General features: G+C 42.8%; 1 long non-coding RNA gene across 1 annotated transcript in view; it reads left to right on the top strand.

Annotated features, from left to right (window-relative positions):
- Window positions 1-21,093, top strand: part of LOC309795948 — a 76,997-nt gene extending 55,904 nt beyond the window's left edge. The window contains exon 3 of the long non-coding RNA XR_014292390.1: window positions 20,842-21,093. This is a non-coding gene — a long non-coding RNA (uncharacterized lncRNA). The remainder of the gene's footprint in view (window positions 1-20,841) is intronic.
- Window positions 21,094-23,856: the final 2,763 nt, after the last annotated feature.

Raw genomic sequence — 23,856 nt, 5'->3', positions numbered from 1 at the left:
CCCCAAACACCTAAAGATAATTGACTTTCTATAAGTTTACTAAATTATGATCCAAATTTGTCTCTCTTGAAAACGAATCATGTTACCTTTTCCAAGAAGTTGCTGGGCAAAGACAAAATAGGGTAGTATCTATCTTTTCAAAAGCTGAATTCAAATGAGTCCTTTTACTTTATCAGCCATACATCTCTGGAGTATTTAGTATTAAAAAATGCATTCCTTCTCCCTTTCTCCTTGAATAAATGGGAAACTGTCCTTGAGGGCAAAGGTGACTCAAACCTTCTGAAATTTTGAGGTTAACCCTGTGTGTATATTTTCCTGGGAAGAGGGTCAGCACCTCAAACTGTGGCTCAGGGGCAAAGTCAGTTTTGGGGTAAAAATCTGTATTAAATTAAAAATACACATTCATTCACTCAGTAAATATTATTTAAACCTCTGTTATATAAATATAAGGCACTAGGGATAAAGGGTTTTTTAAGTCCCCCAATTTAGGAATCCAAAATTTAATACGGGAAACACACAAAGGAATAGAAAATTAAAGTATGGTAGAACCTTTACTATTGGTATGGATACATCCCGAGAGCTTCTGAGCTTCTGAATCCCCAAGCTACTTATGCCTTGCCTTATTTTATCTGTCGATCTTTAGATAGACTGATTGATTGATAGATAGAAAGATTAACAGATAAAATAAACCTATTACAAATTACTACCTCATGGACCTTTGGGCCATCACAAGTATTTAAGATCACAAGTGCCAAGAGCCCACATCTGGTATGATGAATGCTATGATCCAGGTGTGCACAGGTGCTATAGGAGCACGTAGGAGAGGCAACTCATCGAGCCTGGGGGGTGGGGGGTGGGCGGGGGCACGTGTGAATGCCTCCTTGAGAGACTGACAACTAAGTTGGAGCTCCGAAGACAGTAGGGGTAAGTCAGGTAAAATGGGAGTGGATGATTCTAGCCATAGGAAACAGCATATACAAAAAAAAAAGAAATGAGACTAATTATAATCTTGGATGAACTTCAAGTAACTTAACAATAATAGCAAGACACACATACATGTGCACACAACATATATTATTTACTACCATCCAGGGCCTGTTATAAGCATTTAACATATATTAACTCATTCAATCTACCCAATAACTATATGAAACAGGAACTATCTTGTCCCCATTTTATAGACAAGAAAACTGAGAACATAAGTGACTTTCCAAGGTCACATAGCAGAGCCAGGATTTGAAACCAGGTTAGATTCCAGAGTTCACACTCTTACCTAGACAGTCGACAGGGAGGGAGGGAGGACAGGTGATGCTGTAAGAATACGTAGGAGTCAGACCACATAGGACCTAGTTTAGCTTTCTAAGGAGTTAGATTTTATCCTGGACATAATGGTGAGCCATAGAATTATGTCAATGAGAGAAATGACAAAATCTGATCTGGTTTCCAGAAATCTATGGTAAGAGTGTAGACTAGTATTTCCTGGACAGGTTCACAAAGAACCTAATTAAATACTTTAGACAAAGAATGGTATTAAGGATGCTTAGGAGGGGGAAAATACAAGAGATATTAAGGAGAGAGCATCACATTAATAGGACTTGGTGACTGATGAAGAGTTAAGGCAAAGAACACACTGAAGAGGAAGCAGTGATACTGATAAGGCTGATCCTGTAAGATCTACCACCTCCATCCTAAAATAAAGGGAGAGAGAGAGTGAGAATGAAAGGCAAACAAAAGGAAACTTTGGTAATGACCATATATAAACTGTGACAAACGCTTCCTTTGGAATGCATGTGAATACAGCCAGAGATGATTACTTAACATGTATGCATCTACAGGAAAGAGGCTATAAGAAGGACTAAGTGTTGTAACGGAATTGCCATAGTGATCAGTAACACATTATATTTTATAGTATGGCCTGGGCTGCTTGTATATATTCCGTATGTTCTGTAATTGATGGCAACATTTTCCAGATAGGGACAGTGGATCTCGTGATCGCTGCATCCTTGTTGAGTATTGCAATTTACACAGCACTCAGTCGGTGTCTGTGGTAAAAATATGTGAAGAAAGGCAGAGAAGAATAAAAAAGAGGGCCCTTTAGATGGTGCTACAGTTCACTGTCAGAGGGAATACATCCGAGGGAGGGTTCAGGTTTGGACGTATTGTTTTTGTGGTATCTGAAGGACAACCAAGTAAGATGGATATGAAGCTCAGGGGAGCAGGCTGGACTAGAAATCATTTAAAAATCATCATTATCCTAGGACTTGGCAGTGACATTTTTTTTTAACTTTTACCATTTATTCCCAAAGAGAGAAGGCATGTAGTGTTCAGACACAACCAAATACAGTTTGGTCTGACTCAAATAGCTTAAAAAACAGAATCTCCTGAGCACCAGCCTGGTCCAGGGGATGGACCCAAGAGGCAAAGGCAAGGAACCAGTTAACGATCATTTCTATTTACATGGAAAAATCTCTGCACAATTAAAAAATTAAAGTTGTTGGGCTGGTCCAGTGAAGAGGTAATAAGGTGTTTATTAAAAGCTCTTTTTCACCCGGAGGCAGTTAGCATTTATAATTTAAAACCCAGCCCACCACAGAAAGGGAGTGAATTAAATCAAGAGATTGTGCAGAGCAAGAAAAAACATGAGGTTAGGAGACCATGAATCACCAATAGTCAGCCCCATACATGTTAGAGGAGAGGTTAGCCATGTGCTATTAGGGTTCTAGAGTAATTAGACTTAATGCAAGAAATACCGACTGAGAAACTACTAGGCAACTGTTGCTTTCGGTAGCTCTGAGAAGAACAGAGGTGGGTGGCGCTCACTCTCAAGAAGCTACAGGTGAAGAGTGACACCGAATAACGGTGGAATGACACCGTAGGGAGCAAGCATATGATTTATCGATAGAGCAGCAAAGGTAGCAAGCAGTGTCAGCTTTTATAATTTGGGGTGGGGACTTCCCTCGTGGTCCAGTGGTAAAGAATCCACCTTCTGATGCAGGGGACATGGGTTCCATCCCTGGTCGGGGAACTAAGATCCCACATGCTGCGGGGCAACTAAGCCTGCACGCCACGACTACTGAGCTTGCACGCCACAACTACTGAGCTTGTGTGCCTCAACTAGAGAGAGAAAAACCCACATGCCACAACTAGAGAGAAGCCCACACGCTGCAACAAAAGATCCCGCATGCCTCAATGAAGATCCTGCGTGCTGCAGCTAAGACCAGTCGCAGCCATAAAAATAAAATAAATAAAAATAATTTGGGGTGATCCTTTAACTCCGAGTATTACTCGCTCTAAATAATGAGGCATGTAAGCCAGGGTGCTGTTCTAATTAGTATTGCCTATGCTACACAGAACCACTTAATGATACACCAGAGATTATAGTAGAAATGGTAGGAGCAGGGCAGCTGGCATTTCTAATTGAAATCCTATGAGCAGAACAAACTCAGGGCTTTCAAATAACAAAATATGTAGCCCTGGGAGAATAGGACCCTCTCTGTAATCCCAACAGGGACTGAAAGATTACCCTGGAGTAAATATATGTGGAAAGAATGTGGACAAAATGAGGGGGTTTCTTATAGGGGAAAGATCAAAGAGTCCCAAAGAATAACTTGATTTTCTTGAAAATGTTCGAAGACTGTGTGTCTAAATTGACTTCGTGTCAGAGTAGAATAGTATCTCCAGAATCTAAATAAAGGAAATGAAGGTGGTAACATCTAGGCAAGGAATGTGTGTCTGTGTGAGGGGCGGGGGGTTGTTCCGGGTGGAGAATACAAAAAAGTAGGAAATGAGGAAGCACAATATTCATTATGAGATCTATTGTCCAAAGCTGCTTCTCCGCGGGCACCGGCTGGGCCGTATTCATTGTGACTCTGTCACAGTTCATCTTGATTGTGTAGATTAGAGAATGCCAGAGAAGGACAAGAAAGTCCAATATGAGATTTAAGACAAATGAGAATATAACCCCCGGCATTTGCTGCTCGTGTCAATTTGATGAAACCAGCTCTCCGTCTGTGTTAAAGTCGAGGCAATAGGCTCCCGGCACAGGAGCTGGGGAGGAGATGGTTGTGATATCACGAAAGGCAAAGCCAGAAGAGAAGCGGCACAGTACCCATCCCCTCTCCTCTGAGGGAAGAAGGTTTCGGCAGGTTGCATGACAGGGAATCTCATGGTCATTTTAGAATCTTCTCGTCAAATGATTGTTCAAGAAGGAGCTTTTGCGGGAAGCCCGTGTACTCAACCATAAAACTATAAGTCATATGATGGTTATTCTAAGAATGGAATTAAGGGGAGAAATGTGAGAGTGAATTATGTAGGTGTATTTTATAAAATACGTTTATAATACAATTGACCCAAAAGAGGCACTCATGGGATATTACTGAAAAAAAAGTCTGATTGTATATTTGACATTCAGGAAGAGAGTCCATGTGCAAAGTACAGTAACATCTGGACTGTCGAGTATGTTGTCCTACAGATTCCACCTCTGTCTCATTCCCCTTACGCGTCTCCCCATCTCCTTCCCACTGCCTCAGCCTGAGCTTAAGCCCTGCCCTAGTAATCCAGGAGTTCACACTCTTGTGGATTTCACGGACCCGGAAAATCTCAAAGGGACATTTGGAGAACCAGAGGGACCAGCTGCTTCTTCACTTGAAGGCTAGCACACACCTATATTTTTTTTAAAACCTGTTATTCACTGACACCATGACTGCATCGATGAATAAACAGTTTATCCCCACAGATGTTGGGAGGTCATCATTTTGAACTGAAGAAGTCCTTTAAAATTAAATAAAATTCAGCTTTATGAAAAATTTACTCTACCTTTTAAAAATTTATCATTTTACTACAGATTGATGAAAACACTGTCACAAACCAACACTGGAATAGACAACTGGGCTTAGGGAATTCCCTGGCAGTTCGGTGGTTAGAACTCGGCACTTTCACTGCCGGGGCACGGGTTCAATCCCTGGTTGGGGAACTAAGATCCTGTAAGTCGTGTGGCGCAGCCAAAAAAAAAAAAAAAAAAAAAAAGAACTGGGTTTAGGAGAGCAGATTAATACAGTGGTTTCCCAACCCACCAATCTCCCTGCCGTCACAGTTCTGTGCCCTGAAATTCATCCTCCACGGCACTGTCACAGTCATGTCTTGCTGCCCCTCTTCGGACTTAAAGAGAAAGTCCAAATATCTCAGCAGGTCATAAAGCCCTCCACAGTCTGACCCCAGCCCACCCCCAGCATTGTCCCTTGTGATGTCCCACCCCCCAGCTCCATGCCCTGTGTCCTACAGTGCTACTCAACATCGCCGGTCCCCAAAAAGGCCGTCAGCTTAGCAACTTAGCTGATTCACACTCAGGCACAAGCTCCTTCCCTGGTGTCACCTTTGTGACTTGCGATTCTCCGAACAGTTTAGACATTTGAGGTCTTCGTGCTTTTTGCTCATCTCTTCCCTCTGCCTGGAATTACCTTTCTTCTCTAGCCCACCTGCCAGACACAGTTCTCTTTGAAGGTTCAGCTTGGGTCATATTTCCTGACCCCAGCTAGGATTCACCGCCTTGTGCTCCCTTGTGTCTACTCTGTAGTATACAGAAACACATCAGTACTAGCATTTTGGTGGCCATTGTCTTGTGTCTTTGGACTGCCTCACATGCAGCTGTATTTGTGATTAGGGACAGCCTCTAGTGTGCAGTACTGGTGAGATGCAGGGCCTTGCCTTTCTCCATGGCCACCGAAGCAGGGAGGTTTGCCTGCTTCCCTCACCTGGTGGGATGGTGTATTAGTTTGGTAGGGTTGTCATAACAAAGTACCACAGACTGGGTGGCTTAAACAACAGAAACCTACTTTCTCACAATCCTGGAGGCTAGAAGTCGGAGCTATGCTTACAAGCCAAGGAACTCCTGGATCCTCCAGAGGCTGGAGGAGGCAAGGACAGACCCTCCCCTGGGGGCTCCAGTGGGAACTTGGCAATGTCTTTTTCAGATGGTCTTGGTTTGTGCCCATTTTCCAGCCTAGGCTCTCTTGATTTCGTGCAGTCCCCAGTGTATTCCAGAAATTTTTCTTCTCTACTTAAGACGTCTAGGATTAATTTCTGCTGCTTGCAATTAAAAACTTCAACTAATTTTTTTAATTTAATTAATTTATTTATTTTTGGCTGTATTGGGTCCTCGTTGCTGTGCACAGTACTCTCTAGTTGCATCGAGCGGCGGCTACTCTTTGTTGCGGTGCACGGGCTTCTCATTGCGGTGGCTTGTCTTTGTTGCGGAGCATGGGCTCCAGACACGCGGGCTTGGACTTCAGTAGTTGTGGCACGTGGGCTTCAGTATTTGTGACTCATGGGCTCTAGAGTGCAGGCTCAGTAGTTGTGGCGCATGGGCTTAGTTGCTCCATGATGTGTGGGATCTTCCCGGACCAGGGCTCGAACCCGTGTCCCCTGCATTGGCAGGTGGATTCTTAACCACTGTGCCACCAGGGAAGCCCTCGACTAATTTTTTTAAAATATCAGTAGTTGTTACAGTCCAGTCCGTTCAGAGAGATACAAAGATTCTGAAAACCACCATTAATGTTTCAGAATGGGAATCTGGCAGCTAATGGCTTACAGTAGCAAAAGGCTAAATCAGTTAATTACCTGTGGTCATAGGAATGAGGCACCTAAAGAGGCCAGGCTGTGGGGACCAACTCTGCATCCCTGAGAACTGTACAGAAGAAGATAAGGAATTCCAGAAGGGAGATAAGACATTCAGAGAGCTTAAGAAAGAGTAAAACAAACAAATTACTTCATTCTTAAGCCTGATTCTATTATCTCTTGAAGCTGTAGGGCTAAAGCAGCTGAAAATTAAACTCCAAGTTAGAGCTTGTGGGTTACCAAATTACTTGCATTCACAGAGTCACCAAGTATTTTATGAGAAAGTTAGGACATTTCTTGGGGGGATAGACTGGGCCCTGAAAACAGAACTGAGAATTAATGGATCCAGCACCTCCTTATTTCCTTGTAGGCCCTACAGTTCCCCCACCAGAGAGGGTTTCTTATAAGAGGGACACAGGTTGGCCCCCTCCACACCTACATTCCCTCCACCTCTCACTGTCCCCAGGTCTGTACCCAGTCACTTTCCTGCACGGCCCAGGGAGATGAAGTCAAACCCCGAAGGCTTACACACCAGGAGAATTACAGACATTGAAGGTAGAAAACAGAGAGCTGGGGTAAATGTCCACACATGTGGATTCTGAGGGAGACTGCCCAAAAGAGGGAAATATAATTTTAGATTGTACCAGATTTACCAATATGGGCGCCCTCACCAGAGGTTCTGGATTCACTGTGCCAACCTGCCCAAAGTGAGGGGCTCCGAGAAGCTTGCCCATCAGGTGCATCAAAGTCCGGACTCAGTGGTGGCCCAGTCAGAAATGAGATGCCATACGTTGCTTGGCCAAAGATCAGCTAAGGTCTGGCAAGATGACTTGCTTCATGCCATGTAGTGGCTACCGGATTGGCATGTTAGTAACAGAGAAACACATTTTGGGGGAGAATCGTATGGATGGACTTCTCAGAATGACTCACCGTGTGAGAATCTTTAACTCAAGAGTATAAGATGGCCAGCACAACCTCCTTCTCCACTACTCGAGAGCTTTGACTCTTTGGGTGCATGAACTCCTTGGGCTGCCATGTTGACAAGGATGGAGGCTATATATGTGCTCAATAATATGATCCTTTTTCCAGGCTGATCTTGCTACCCTCGTGACCGAGTGCTCAGTCAACCAGCAGAGGTAGTAAACCCTGAGCCCACGATGGGATACAAAGCTCCAAGGGAACCAGCTATTTGCCCGATAGCAGATTGATTGTCTGGGGCCACTTTTCATCATGGAGGGGGAGCAACTAGAGGAGAATTAGATGGGGTAAACATTCAATCTGGATTTGTGTTTTCTTCCTTTGCCTACCACGCTTCTCTTAGCAACACCGTCTCCTAGCACCATCTCCAGGAGGCTCTGCTTTGCCCTCAGGCTTCCATCTGGTTTGGGCCAATGAAGGGCAGGAGCAGGATTTGGGAGGAGACAGAGGTGAACTTCTTTGTTATGCCAGCTCCCTCCCACACGGGCCTGGGTTTAACGGTGGCTTCGTTTCTCTCCTGACGGCCACAGCTTCTGCTCGGCTGCTTTTTCCAGAGATTACAGTTCTTGCCAAGTAACTAGTCTTTTTCCCTTTCCCCTTCAGGCCTGGGGTGAATATTGCTCCCAGCTGCTACCCCAGCGTGCTTCACCATCCCTTGTCACGTTTCCTGGGGGCCCTGCCACTTGACTTGAGGATGGAACAAACATTTCCCTCTCTTCCCCCAAGATGCCGTGTGTGTGTGTGTGTGCGTGTGTGCGCGCGTGTGTGTGTTAGCAGGGAAAGGGATTATCCACAGCACGCCAGAAACAATCTCTCTAAACCAGTCATCTCCCCCGTGTTCAAATCCTTCCACATGGATGTTGGCCTAAGGGTCACAAAACCAGATTTCATATTATCCAGCCTTAAAAGGAATGAAAGTCTGACACGCACTACAACACGGATGAACCTTGAAGACATTATGTCAAGTGATGTAAGCCAGACACAAAAGGACAAATGTTGGATGGTCCACTTATGTGAGCTTTCTAGAGTAATCAAATTCATAGAAACCGAGAGTGGAGTGGTGGTCAAGGTTGGGGGTGCTGGGGAATTTGAGGGAGCAGCGGGGGAGTTACTGTTCAGGAAGTTTCAGCTTAGGAAGAGAATAATTCTTGAAGTTGGTTTCCCAACAGTGTGAATGTACTTAATGCCACTGCACTGTGCACTTAAAAATGGTTAAGATGGTAAATTTTAACAGATTTCTGCCCTTTCTTCTGCAAGTCCTGCTTGGGTATCGTAGCAAGTAGTTTCAGCCCATGACAGTAACTGCCCCCTAACGTCTGGGGACACAACAGGACCCTGCCTGTTGTGAAGTGTGGTCCCTGCACCCCCTTTCTCCACAACTTGTGTTGTGGGCATGGGGGCTCTGCAGACAATATTTCTTCCTTGCCAAGTGGCTCTGCACACAGGGCACACCACACCAAAGCGAGTCCGGTAGGTGAGAGGAAGGAGGGGGGACCAGCCCCCTTCTGGTTGCTTCCTGTTCCTGCCAGTGTAACCTGGCAACAGTCCTGCACCCCACAGCACCATTTGCTTCTGGGAGCAATCAGTTCCCAGTTCTTTTCCACTCTCCCAGCACCAGCCCTTTGCCTACCCCTGAGAGATACCTCCAAGCCGGGCAGCACTCCTGCCCAGAGATCTGTTCCCAGCCCCTCAGGGCCCCCCGTCTGAGCTCTCAAGGTAACAGCACTAGCTAGCCAGCACCCTCTTCCCAGAGTCTGGGTCCTAACTCCATGGGTCTTCTCTGAGTTTCTGAGGTCTGGTTCCCAGCTCCAGGGGCCCCTCCTCTAAGCTTCTAGGTTCTGAAAAGCCCATTCTCTTCTCTTGGGTCCCCCAGCACAGGATGACAATTCCTACCTTACTTGTTCCCTCTATGACTTTCAGTCCTCTAATACCTGTTTAACCAACTCCTTATATTAAATTCCCTCTGTTAACATAACTAGTGGGGTTTCCGTTTTCCTGATGGGATGTTGACTAATACTGCTGTATTCCTGCACTTCCGTGCAAGAAATGAAAACAAGAAACTGTTTCATTTCAACCACCTGCTATAGTTGTTTATTGCCTGTCTGCTTTAACTGGTTTGTAAACACCATGGAACCAGGTGTTTTTGGTTCACTGACCTATACACCCAGCACTGTGAACACAGCCTGGCATACAGCAGGCACCCGTATCATCTTAACTGGGTAAATGAATAGGAAATATTTAATTTGAACATAAAAAACCAAAATAAGTCATGAAAATGTGCTTACAATATATAAAAGTGATAACCACGTGTAAATATATCCAAGGGGAAAATATGTAGCTGAAGTTTGCAAAGCTCTCTTTCTGAAATTCTTAGCAATATCCATCTTGTGCTTTTCCCCCCATTTTCTTGTTTAATAATTTTAGTCAGTGGGGGTTTCTTCATATTTTTCTTGTTCATTAGGGCATGTTATCCGTAAGTAGTCAGTCAGTGTGATATTTCAATTTATAATAAGAAATATATATTTGGTCTTCCTCCACTGTTCCTGGCACAGAGCTCCTAAAACCCTTATCATTTCCTATATGAGAGCCACAGGGGCATCTTTTGTTATAATATTTAGTTTTTTCTGAGTTCCTGAAACAGCTCCAAGAGCATAAAGGCGAAATGAGTGTCTTCTGTTATTAATAAATAACCAGCCCCTTTCAACCACACCTGAGTTTCTGTTACTGAGGTGACCTTTGGAAAGCCCCTAAGGAAGGGGCTGGTTGCCAGGGGAACCAACCACGTGATTGGAGGGTTGGACCTACAGGCCTATCCCCCAGATCTCCAGAGAGTTCAGACACCAAGGGCCAAGGACTTAATCAATAATTCCTTCATTAAAAACCCAAAAGGATAGGATTTGGAGAGCTTCCATGTTGGTGGACAAGAACATATCCACATGTCAGGAGGGTGTCACACCTCAGACTCCAAGGGGGCAGAAAGGCCTTGAAAGGTCCAGACCTTGCCCTACGCATCTCTTCCATCTGGTTCGTTCCTGAGTTATACCTTTTAAAAACAAGCCAGTAACCTAGTAAGTAAAATATTTTCCTGAGTTCTGTGAGCTTCTCTAACAAATTAATCTAATCTGAGTAGGGGGTCATGGGAACCCCCGATTTATTAACCAGTCAGTCAGAGCACAGGTGACAACCTGGACTTACCATTGGCATCTGATGTGTGTGTGTGTGGCAGGAGGGTAGCAATCTTGTGGGACTGAGCCCTTGACTTGTGGTGTCCAAGTCTATCTCCAGGTGGATGATGTCAGGATTGAGTTAAATTGTAGGACACTCGGCTGGTGTGGCAGAACTGTCAGACATATGGGAAACCTCCACATCTGGGGACCAGAAGTGAAGCAGTGTGAGAGTAGGGAAGACAAACACGAGTGTGTTCTTCCTTTACATTCATTCAATCAATAAAATACACAGCTTAAAAAATCAAAACACCAATACGTTAAATTTCACAAATAAAACTTCAAAAGGAGAACTCGGGGCATTTTGATGTGATGAAAAAATACTGTATCGGGAGTTGACGTAGGCCCAGGTCGTCACTGGCCATGTGACCTTGGGCAAGTCTCTTAGCTTTTCTTGGTATATGTGACTTCAACTTAGATATAAAGAAGTAGAGATCATTTCTAAAGTGCCCTTCCTCTTTTAAGACTCTGATTCTTCAAATAGAAATGTGCTTTCACATCCCAAGAGCACAAGATAACTTTCAAGCATCGACAGTCTATCCCAGACTCGAATGTCTTTTTATCACAGTCCCCAAACCTATCACTACACCCAGACTGAGCCTGGGAAAGTGTGAAGTGACTGACAGTCAAATAAAAAGTTTTGGTGCCAATTCCTATTTCCAGGTCCAAATGAAATTATAATTTTCTGTAGCTAACACTTTTTAAACTTGGCTGGATATTTTTAAGACCCTAGTGGAGCAGTGTTAATATTGACATGAAACATCTAACACGTTGGAATACATTGCAAAGCTCAAAGAAGACCAGGTCAGGGCAGTGAACTCTTCTCTTTCCGTGACATCTAAACATGTCAGACAGCCCAGAAGACATCAGCCCGAGATCTGACCAATGCAGCACAGGCTCACAGCAAAAAGCCCTGCACCCACGGAGCCATGAGAATAAACTGGAATAATAGTCCTCAGAAAGAACTGGAATAATGGTCCACAGAAAGAACTGAAATAATAGTCCATGGAAGGAACTGTAATAATGGTCCACAGAATGAACTGGAATAATAGTCCATGGAAGGAACTGGAATAATTGTCCACAGAATGAACTGGAATAATGGTCCACGGAGGGAACTGGAATAATAGTCCACAGAAGGAACTGGACTGGAGGAATCAGTCTCCCCAACTCCAGACTATACTAAAAAGCTACAGTAATCAAGACAGTATGGTACTGTCACAAAAACAGAAATATAGATCAATGGTACAGGATAGAAAGCCCAGAGGTAAACCCACACACCTATGATCACCTAATCTATGACAAAGGAGGCAAGAACATACAGTGGAGAAAAGACAGCCTCTCAATAAGTGGTGCTGGGCAAACTGGACAGCTACATGTAAAAGAATGAAATTAGAACACTCTCTAACACCATACACAAAAATAAACTCAAAATGGATTAGAGACCTAAATGTAAGACTGGACACTATAAAACTCTTAGAGGAAAGCATAGGAAAAACACTCTTTAACATAAATGACAGCAAGATCTTTTATGAACCACCTCCTAGAGTAATGAAAATAAAAACAAAAATAAGCAAATGGGACCTAATTAAACTTAAAAGCTTTTGCACAGCAAAGAAAACCATAAACAAAACAAAAAGACAACCCTCAGAATGGGAGAAAATATTTGCAAACAAAGCAACAGATGAAGAATTAATCTCCAAAATATACAAACAGCTCATGCAGCTCAGTATCAAAAAAAACAAACAACCCAATCAAAAAATGGGCAGAAGACCTAAATAGACATTTCACCAAAGAAGACTTACAGATGGCCAAGAGGCACATGAAAAGATGCTCAACATCACTAAATTATTAGAAAAATGCAAATCAAAATTACAATGAGGTATCACCTCACACCAGTTAGAATGGGCATCATCAGAAAATCTACAAACAACAAACGCTGGAGAGGGTGTGGAGAAAAGGGAACCCTCTTGCACTGTTGGTGGGAATGTAAATTGATACAGCCACTGGGGAGAACAGTATGGAGGTTCCTTAAAAAACTAAAAATAGAGCTACCATATGACCCAGCAATCCCACTACTGGGCATACACCCTGAGAAAACCATAATTGAAAAAGTCACATGTACCCCAGTGTTCACTGCAGCACTATTTACGATAGCCAGGAGATGGAAACAACCTAAATGTCCATCGACAGATGAATGGATAAAGAAGATGTGGTACATATATACAATGGAATGTTACTCAGCCATAAAATGGAATGAAATTGGGTCATTTGTAGAGACGTGGATGGACCAAGAGACTGTCATACAGAGTGAAGTAAGTCAGAAAGAGAAAAACAAATATTGTATATTAACACATATATGTGGAATCTAGAGAAATGGTACAGATGAACCTGTTTGTAGGGCAGGAACAGAAACTCAGATGTAGAGAACAGACGTGTGTGGACACAAGGTGGGAAGGGAAGGTGGGATGAACTGGGAGATTAGGTTTGACATAAATACACTACCATGTGTAAAATAGATAGCTAGTGGGAACCTGCTGTATAGCACAGAGAGCCCAGCTCAGTGCTCTGTGATGGCCTAGATGGGTGGAATGGGGAGGGGGGAGGGAGGTCCAAGAGGGAGGGGATGTATGTATACATATAGCTGATTCACTTCATTGTACAGCAGAAACTAACACAACATCATAAAGCAATTATACTCCAATAAAAAAATAAAAACAAAATGAAAACAAAAAAAAGAAGGAACTGGAATAATGGTACAATACAAAGTAGAGTACAACTGCTATAACCATTCTCTCTGTACTGTTCTGTGTGATGGAGAATACAGTATAAAAGTCGGTCCAATGCTACTTTAGAAATAGTGCAAACAGAGGAAAAACAGGCTTACGTAAAAGACATCACAGAGTCAAAAGTTCAAGGACAGTGAAAGAACAGACTGGTCTGTTTAACGATAGCACATGTCTACAAAAGGGAACAGAGTAAATTTGTTGTTTTCATACAATTTTGTTCACAGAAGTAAAATACCATGTGTGTGTACAAAATATATATAAGTAAGAAAATATGGTTTTCTTACCTGGAAGAAGACTAAGTAGTATTGGAGGGGGCCCCAGGAAGGGGCTAAAAAGGAATGCTTACGATCAGTGAGGGAGCCTAGGATCTCAAGGAATTCTCTCTCTCTCTCTCTCTCTCTTTCTCTGTATGTATGTGTGTGTGTGTGTGTGTGTGTGTTTATATATAAATGACACAAAACAGGAAAGTAGACTCACAAGCCTGTGTGAGCACAGAAGTAGGCAGCTCTGTCTCAGAGCCCAGGATGGAAGCCGGGCTGTAACCACGAGAGGGAGGGACTCTGGTTTTCCTAAGTGTGTGAGGAGGAGATGCCTCTGTGACGACTTCTGAAGGACTGCGGATCGGTTGCTTCTCTCTGTGACGCTGCTTAGGCCAGGCCAGGGTAGTTAATACAGGGCATCTTTTCTGTTCATCACGCCTGAGCTCCTCTCGTAATTAACCGACATTGTTCAACTGCATAAAGCCTACCGGGAGAGGTGGAGGTGCCTGCTGGTGCCGCCTGTGAGCGCCTCAGAGTCGAACCCCCTGGGCTGCCTGTGCGCCTCATCCCGAGGACCGGTCCCTCCTGGGGGGGCAGCTGGACACCCAGCCCACGTGGACTCCAGCTCGAACCTCGCAACATCACTAGGATTCCTCTTACCCTGACTGCATTCTGTAAACATTCAGACCTCAGATTAGAGAACATGAAGAGATTCTGGTAATTAATTAAAAGAGCCATGGTAGCTCCTTAAGACAAATAAATCAGAAATTACTAAAGGATCAATGTTTGTTTATGAAAGGAAAATTCTTCTTTTCCAGCAATTCCAAAGAGCAAACCCATGGCTTTCTAGATTAAAGGAACAGAAATCAGGAAGCTCTGCCCGCTTTGTTCCCCTTCTGACCTCATCCTTATCGAACAGGCCACGTCCCAGGAAGGGCATGTAATTCTGCAGACCTTTATAGTCCCTTAGCATGTATGTCTTCTGTGATCTGGGTAGCATCTCATTTAAAATAGAAAATCATCTATGGTGTTGTCCCTTTTTAGAAACCATATCACAAAGTCCTTCAGCCTGTGCAGCGACCGTGGTAAACTAAACTTGTAACAGTGCTTCAGAAGAAATTCATAATCTGTTAATAGCTTAGTCCCAGTTATTGCTTTCCTATGGACAATCACTATACAGTATAAAGACAATGTTCTAAAAATGTATTTAGTACTGGTCTGGCTTTCTGAGTTGATTAGTGATTGTTATTCTACTGTGGGAATGACAGCTTCCATTCTTAACAAGAAAAATTTAAAATTCAGAATTTGCCTTCCCTAGAAATTATCAATTTTAAATAGCTGCTTTAATTAGAAAGGATACATACACTTAGGTATAGTGTGTTAGGGGCAAAAACTTAAGAAATAATCGAAATGATGTGGGCTTGAGTTGGTCAAATGCCAACAGAGAAAGTCATTTTAATGTCAGCTGTACTACAAGAAAAACCTCTGAGGTGAGCAAATACTTGTCATTGTCCCTCTGACTTCCCTGTGTTCTGCTGAGGTTCAGTCTTTGTGTGGAAGCGATAGGGTGGGACAGGAGTAAAGAACATGGTTTTGAAGCCCTAAATTCCTGCACTCTCTCATCCCCTCATGGAACACGTTTGTTCCTAAAGCCTTGGACGGTTTTTTACTTGTGCTTTTGCCCAACACACTAGTGTTTAATTTAACTGGTGGAAGATTTCGGGGCCCTGTACGTATCTTTAGATGATCATTTCAGAGAGAAAACAAATACAGGAATTGATTTACCTTGTGCCCTACAGTTAAGCAGTGTTTGCACACAAAATCTACAGAAGATTTCTGCTTCTCAATCCAATTTTTTGTGTACTGTGAAAAAATTTATTGTCATGCCACCTGGATTTTGTTACTTACACTTCCCATACCTCAGGAGTATTAACCATTGGTGCTTGTACTGACGATGATGCTCCCTAATCCTAAAATGCCTTTGGCTTATAATCTCATCATGTAAAACTTGAAAGGGACAATTAAAAATGTAAACGAGATGATGCTGTAACCTCTATTTTTTGCTCCTCTGATCTGAAGGAATGAGGCCGTTATTCCCCCGCCCTCCCCCCACCCCTCCCCCCGCCCCTGCGCCTCCCCAGGGGCCAACTCCCAGGCAGACAGGCTCCACTCATTTCCAACTGATGGCTTGTTCTAGAAGCCAGAGTGCTTTCCAACCTCCCGCCGCATCTTGCTTCTACTCTGGGAGGGTGGGTGGTATTAGCATGTGCCATCCAGCTCCTGTACTAGTCTGGGAAGCCCTGTGCTAAATAGACAGGTACTGAACTCAAAATTTAGACCGATTTTAATAAAAACCTAGGTCACATAATTGAACATTAGAAATAGCGGAGGTTGACCCTTTTCATTACCAAGGTACTGTTTATTTTAATCACTTTCAGGGAAATCTTTCTAACATATACCACAAACTTTTTATGTAGATGTGGCTTCCTTTTTTTTGGCCACGCCTCACGACTTGCAGGATTTTAGTTTCCCAACCAGGGATTGAACCTGCGCCCTCAGCAGTGAAAGCACAGAGTCCTAACCACTGCACCACCAGGGAATTCCCTTATGTCTTTCTAAAGAGCCTATATAACACATTTTTTAAATTGATAACATAGGAGTTAATTATGGCAAAGTATTATAGAGCAGCGACGCTCTCCAGAGCCTAACAGAGTGTCTGCATTTACGCTAAGTGGCACTAGGTTTTGAATGCATCTTGACTGTTTCTCTGCCCTACCCTGCTGTGGGCAGTCACTTTTCACTCTGTCTCTCTCTTCTCCCTTGTAATTTGCTTCTCTTCGTTGGCTTGGGGCTTAAAAGAGATCAGACAACTAAATCTGTTGGAAGCCTACCTAAAAAATGGAGAAAAAGACATTCGGGTCATTAGAGGGGTCAGCTTTGGATGAACCAGTTTGGTGACATCTGTACTGATGGCTCTCAGGCTGTGTTGGTTCTGGGTCATGATCTGGAGGCTGGAAAAGGCTTGCTGGACCTGTGGCCTCCTGCTAAATCCTCGGGTGCTGGCCCTCTGATTGTCAGCCTTTGGTTTTTCAGGCAGAGCTCCCTGACCTCAGCTCCCTGCTGTTTGCTCGCATCAGTGCTGATTCTGTTTCATTTCTACTGAGCTCCTTCCTGATAGCTCAGATCTCGTAATTCTCTCCATTGTCTGTAGCAGTCCACACCTCTGAAAACCAACCAGTGCAGTAGCGGGGTTGGAACGTTTACCTCACACACCTGAGGCTTTCAATTCAAAGTAAGTGCCACAGTTATGAAAGCTGCATAGAAGGAGGAATTATGCCAGGTGAAAAAAAAAAGTGGTCTAATCTGCAGGCAGCTTGCATTGTATTTTATAAGAATATGTTTGACATTTTAAGCTTTCCTGTGGCAGTAAATTGTACTTCTCCTAGCAGCAAGAGTTATTAAGTCTGTGCCCAAAATAAACCAGACTGTTTTGGAAAGTTTAATTTTTTCAGTTTTCATACTCCACTTTATGACAGTGTTTGTTTCTTCAGCAATAAGCCTATAAGGATACACTGTCTATTATGTCTAATTTAAAACTATAAATACCACTTTTTAACCTTCACAGAGTTTCGTCATAATCTACTTTAAAAAACAAGTTAAATACAGTTTGATTCTAAATTAAAAATTAAATAAGACAATTGGGATTGACATATATACACTAATATGTATAAAATAGATAACTAATAAGAACCTGCTGTATAAAATCCAAAAAAAATTAAATAAGACAAAAGATTTAACATAAAGCACCTATGGCAAGATGGAAATATTTCTTGGTGATGATTATAGAACACTTAATGGAATCCAGGAAGCCATCTTCATGGACTGAGTGTTTGCATCTCCCCCAGAATTCATATGTTGAAGCTCTAACCCTCAGTGTGGCTGTATTTGGAAATGGGCCTATAAGGAGGTAATTTAAGATTAAATGAAGTCATAAGGGTAGGGGCCTGATCTGACAGGATTAATGTCCTTATAAGAGACACCAGAGGGCTCTCTCTCTCCATGTGCACACAGAGGAAAGGTCATGTGAGGACACAGTGAGAAGGTGGCCATCTGTAAGCCAGGACGAAGGGGGCTCTCACCAGAAACCAGACAGGCTAAAACCTTGTGCTGGAACTTCTAGCCTCCAGAACTTGTGAGAAAACAAATTTCTGTTGTTTAAGCCACCCAGTCTACGGTACTTGGTCATGGCACTCATGCTGACGAAGACCCCATCTATTTTGTGATAAGCACAGTTATTTTACCAAGAAAGGCGATGCTATGTCATCAACTGTAAGATGTACCCCAATTCCAACGATGTGGAAATGTGAAATATTAAAAAATAAGGATGAAATACAATGTTTTTGATAAATAGTTTTTACATAACAACAAAAATAGGACAATACTGACTTGAGTTTTTACAAGTAGCTTTCTCCTTAGAAAGGGCCAGTCAATAGTCTGCTTCGATCACCAGACCTTTGTTTGATGGCCTCCTAAATTGTTAGAAAATGAGAAGTTGCACAGCTCATGCATGAGAAAACTAAAGTCAAATATGGGCAAATAGATATAAACACAAAGCTTTCACTTTTATTGTTTACATTGGGAACCTAACTCAATTTCCCCAGAAAGCCTGAGATAGTGACAAAACGATGCCTTATCAGGCTGACTCTGTTCCTACTTCATTAAGAAAATGTGAATTTCTTCCGTTTCCCTCTTACTACCCCACAGCCTTGTACATCCCTTTTGTTTCTGAACCATCAGACTGCTGTCAAGGCTGGCCCCTCTCCTCCGTTGACCCCACCTTTCCTGGGACAATAGCCTCTTCTTTCCGTCCCAGCGTTAGGCTCTCGCCCCACGGCCTCCTCTCCTCAGCCAGCAGAGACACAGAGCTTAAACAGAAACAGAAAACCACGCACAAAGCCAGCCATTCCCAGACCCTACTGCTGCCCTCAAGCTTTACACTCCTCTTCCTTTTCAAGAGGGGTCCGTGAGCCCAGCCGGCTTCCTCGTCCTTCATTCTCCTCTCAACCCACTGCAGCCTGGCTGCCATGTGACACACTCTATCACAAAGGTCTCTCGGGTTCTCCTGCCCACACCACCCTGGAGAAAAACTGCAGTTGAATTCCACAGGATGGTCATTTTGCTGGCACCTCTGGGACTGACCATTAGCACGTGGACCAGAACGTAGCCTTTCTGAAGCCACTGGTCATCCAGCAGTCAAGAAGCCTCAGACAGCTAACGTGCTGCTCAAGCGAAGGATTCAGGATGCTGAGGAAGGCTTGAAGGGAAATGGTTGCAGGATATAAGGTCAGAGAGGGAAGAATGTGATGCTGGCGTGGTCAGGCCGAGGAAAATACCAGCTGTGTGTGGACTGAGGTTCAAGCTTTGTGGCACGGTAAGTGAAAATCATGCCATTGGTGTCACTTACAAATACTTGAGAGCCAAGGAGTAAATAAAACTATATAGTTAGTTTCTGAAGGACTAGAATCCACCTGTACTGATTCTACAAGCCCAGAGGTCCACCATGCCACACTGCAGTCTAGTTCAAATAAACAGATCCATGATCTAACTAAAGCAGTCACAACTTTAACTAAATTAGTTGGTACACAAAGTATTCAAAAACTTGAATAAATGTTTTAATGGTTACTATTACCTGTAATAAAAATTTCCATGTCAAAATATATCGTATAGGGCATTCCTGGTGGCGCAGTGGTTGAGAGTCCGCCTGCCGATGCAGGGGACGTGGGTTCGTGCCCCCGTCCGGGAAGATCCCACATGCCGCGAAGCGGCTGGGCCCGTGAGCCATGGCCACTGAGCCTGCACGTCCAGAGCCTGTGCTCTGCAATGGGAGAGGCCACAACAGTGAGACGCCCGCATACCGCAAAAAAAAAAAAAAAAAAAAAAAAAAAAAAAATATATATATATATATATATATATCATATAGTTTTCCTCCATTTTTAAAAAATATTCAATTTCCTGTTTTAAAGGACGAATCATAATACACAGAGCACTGGGAATCACTCAAAACACCAAACCATGTGGTTAAAAGTCTGCTACTTGACAGTTGAGTCAACAGGGCATGTCTTGCCTACAGCACAGTCATCTGCTTTTAACAGCACAAGTGGTGGGATTTCTAGTAGCTTCTGCTTTTCAAACATTCACTATCATCCTAAAGTGGTATGTTATATGTTATAAAACCGTCAGTGTATACCAAAATATATCATCCTAATGAAAATAAAAAGCTTCTGAATGCACATATTGCCAGTGCATCTCAAGAGGCCTAAATTTTAACAAGTAGAATAGACAAATTATCAGTTAAAAGATCATAAATTACTTTAAAAATGTCTGGCTCAACATTCCCCTTGCAGGTTTCTACGTCTACTGCATAAATATAGGTGTGCACCTGTGTCTATATAGCTTTTTTTAAGGGAATGGCGGATGGTCTGGCCCAATTTTTCATGGTCACATAGGAGCTACAACATTCTTCTCTAGCAAAACAAGAAAAGGTAGGTCTGCATTTCTGGCAACTTGATGCAAAGCCTCAAGAGCTTTCTGCAGAGAAAAGCCAGGCTGGAGAATCCGGGCAGTGTCTGCAGTAGGAAAAATTAATGGTAGAAGGTTGGAGAGCCTCGATAATGAAGGTTTTTTCTTTCTTTCTTTTTTTTTCTTCAAGAAACCACTTAAAATTTTATTCTTTAATTAGCAACTTTGGGGAGGGAAAGGACATCAGGACTTAAAGGCAGAGGCAGAGACCTGAAACCAGCTGGGTTTTCCTTGTTAGGCTGGAGCAGAGTTTAAACCCGGGCAGATCCCCTCCAGCTCTGGGCTCTGGTTGCAGCCTCCTCTCTACATCCTGGTCCCCGGTTGGTTTGGTTGCAAACTGGCTTCACTTCATCCGAGGCTTAAGCCTTACAGCTTCAAGACCGACATTTTCTCTGGTTTCAGGCCTGTCACTGGATTCTCTGGGCTCTGATCCCAGTCTTTAACCCACGTGCAACTGGATGGCAAGCAGTAGTTTGCTCGGAAGTCTGATTGGGTACATCTTCCTCACCTCCTAAGAGCTTGGGTGAAGTTTCTCTGCCTAAGGTAAGTGCAGCTTGTGAAATGTTTCAGCTGGGACTAGAATGACAGAACTGCTGTTGTTTATGAATCTCCCTGAGTTGGAGCCATGTTCCCTACCACCTGACATGCCATCACCTGGACCCCTGAAGTTAACATTTTCTACCCTAGCACATGAAGTGACTATTAATTTTTAAAAATATGTAGGTAATTTAAAAACTAACATCTTGCATTGATGTGGAACATTGGTTACAACTGATGAACTAATATTGGTACATTATTATTCATAAATGTTCATAGTATATAGTAGAGTTCATAATTTGTACCATACAGTTTTATGGGTTTTGCCAAATGCAAAATGTCACGTATCCACAATTACCCACATACCATGCAGAATAGTTTCACTGCCCTAAAAATCTCCTGTGTCCACTTATTGATCTCCTCTCCCCCACCCCCAAAACCCCCGGCAACCACTGATCTTTTTACTGTCTCTGAAGTTTTGCCTATCCAGATGTCATATAATTGGAATTATACAGTATTTAGCCTTTTCAGACTGGTTTATTGACTTAGCAGTTATGCACTTAAGGTTCCTCCATGTCTTCCTGTGGCTCCATAGATATTTTCATCACGGAATAATATTCCATTGTATGGACAGACAGTTTATCCATTCACCTACTGAAGGACATCTTGGTTATTTGCAAATTTGGGATGTTTGTGTTGTAAACATGCACGTGCAGGTTTTTGTGTGGATTTGCCTGTTAATTTTTCAGTGCTCGCCAATACAAGTGTGGTCTAACGAGAGCAGACTTGTGAACGCTGTTCATTTTCAGCACCCATAAGATACTCACTTTGGGTCTGCTTTTCTCAACATCCTTAACACCTGTTGGGCTCTCAGCTGTCATCTCTGGCTGGCAGATAACTTCTACAGATGTATTTTCTGAAGCTCGGTTACCACTAATTACCAAAAGTTTATTAAGTTTCTTCAAGGCTGCTGTTCGAGATGAACGAGATTCCTTTGTTGACTCCACAGAAGGTTGGTATCTGCCATTGAGATTTAAAGAGAGGGAGCAGTTCCCATCCAGCAAATGCAGCAATTCCTTATTTGTTGCAGATATGTCAGTGTAACTTTCCAGGGCTATAAATCTGTAATGGGAATACAATTACCTAAAATTTCAAATGAAGGGTCATATTTTAATGCATCTATTTCCATAAAGGGATTATCTAAGTTTGGGGTGCACCAGTGTTCTTGACTTTGATATCTACTTCCACAGCCAAAGGAAGAATATTTTTCTCTGTACGTGGAAGGTCCACAGCCAATGACTGTAGCCCATCTCCTTTTATCTCAGCTTCCAAGCGAACAGATGGTTGTTGGTTCTGTTGCCTGTTTCCAGGAAGTTCACGGTCCCCTGTGTTATGTTTTTGGTCACATGGACCAATTCTGTTCGATCTCATGCTGTTGATCCCCTAGTTCTTTGTGCTGCTGGAGGCTATTCATGTGACTCCAACTCTGACATTCTAGATGCCAGGCCTTTTCACTTAGAGACATCTGTGGTCAATGCATTATGGTAGTCGTGACAGAAAAGCTAGCTTCCTTTTTTGTGTGAGGATGGAATTTGAGACCCTGGGTGTTTTTTTCAGCAGGCAGCTTGTTTAGGTTATCTCAAATTCCTTTTTCTGATGAATTCTGCAGAGGCATAGCTGGACTTCAGCCTGACAGAGTATTATGCCGAAGAAGTATAACCAGAAAGGATCCTGAGAGGAAATAATGTTCTTTTTTCCCTCTATTTAACTTCATTTAAAAATCAATATGGTGGGTATATACCCCAAAGAATTGAAAGCAAGGGCTCGTAGAGAAATTTGCACACCCTTGTTCACAGCAGCATTATTCACAATTGCCAAAGGCAGAAGCAACTCAAGTATCCATTTAGTAATGAATGGATAAACATAATGTGTATATACATACAGAAGAATACTATTCAGCTTTTAAAAGAAGTAAAACTTGGATACATGCTGCAACATGGATGAACTTTGAGGACATTTTGCTAAGTGAAATAAGCCAGTCACAAAAGGACAAATACTATGTGATTCCAGTAATATAATGTACCTAGAGTAGTCAAATTCATAGAGACAGGAAGTAGGAATGGTGGTTGCCAGGAGCTAGGAGGAGAGGTGAATGGGGAGTTATTGTTTAATAGGTATAATTTCAGCTTTGAAAAGTGACAAATGTTCTGGAGATGAATGTTGGTGATGGTTGCACAACAGTATGAATGTACTTAATGCCACTGAACTATACACTTAAAATGGTTAACATGGTAAGTTTTATGTTATGTATATTTTACCACAGTTTTAAACAAATCAATCTTGCAACACGACTAGCTCCTTCATCTTGGGTGGCTGTAGGTCCTGGTTTGCTGGGGCAGGTCCCCACTTGAGCTTCTTTTCCCCAGGGCAATCATTAATACAGGCAGACCTTGAAGACATCGTGGGTTCGGTTCCAGACCACCGCAATACAGCAAATATTGCAACAAAGTGAATCACATGAATTGTTTGGTTTCCCAGTACAATAAAAGTTATGTTTGCGATATACTGCAGTCTATGAAGTGTGCAACAGCATTATGTATGTTTAAAATGTACATACCTGAATTAGAAAATACTTTATTGCTAAAAAATGCCAACCATCATCTGAGCCTTCAGTGAGTCTTAATCTTTTTGCAATAGTAACATCAGAGATCACTGATCACACATCACCACAGCAAATATGATAATAATGAAAAAGTTTGAAATATTGTGAGAATTATCAAAATGTGACACAAAGGCATAAAGTGAACAAATGCTGTTGGAGAAATGGCACTGACAGGCTTGCTCAATGCAGGACTGCCACAAACCTTCAAACTGTAAAAA

Source organism: Mesoplodon mirus (assembly GCF_964341445.2).
Source record: "Mesoplodon mirus genome assembly, chromosome: 20".
Classification (NCBI taxonomy): domain Eukaryota; kingdom Metazoa; phylum Chordata; class Mammalia; order Artiodactyla; family Ziphiidae; genus Mesoplodon; species Mesoplodon mirus.
This window is presented reverse-complemented; position numbering and strand designations above follow the sequence as displayed.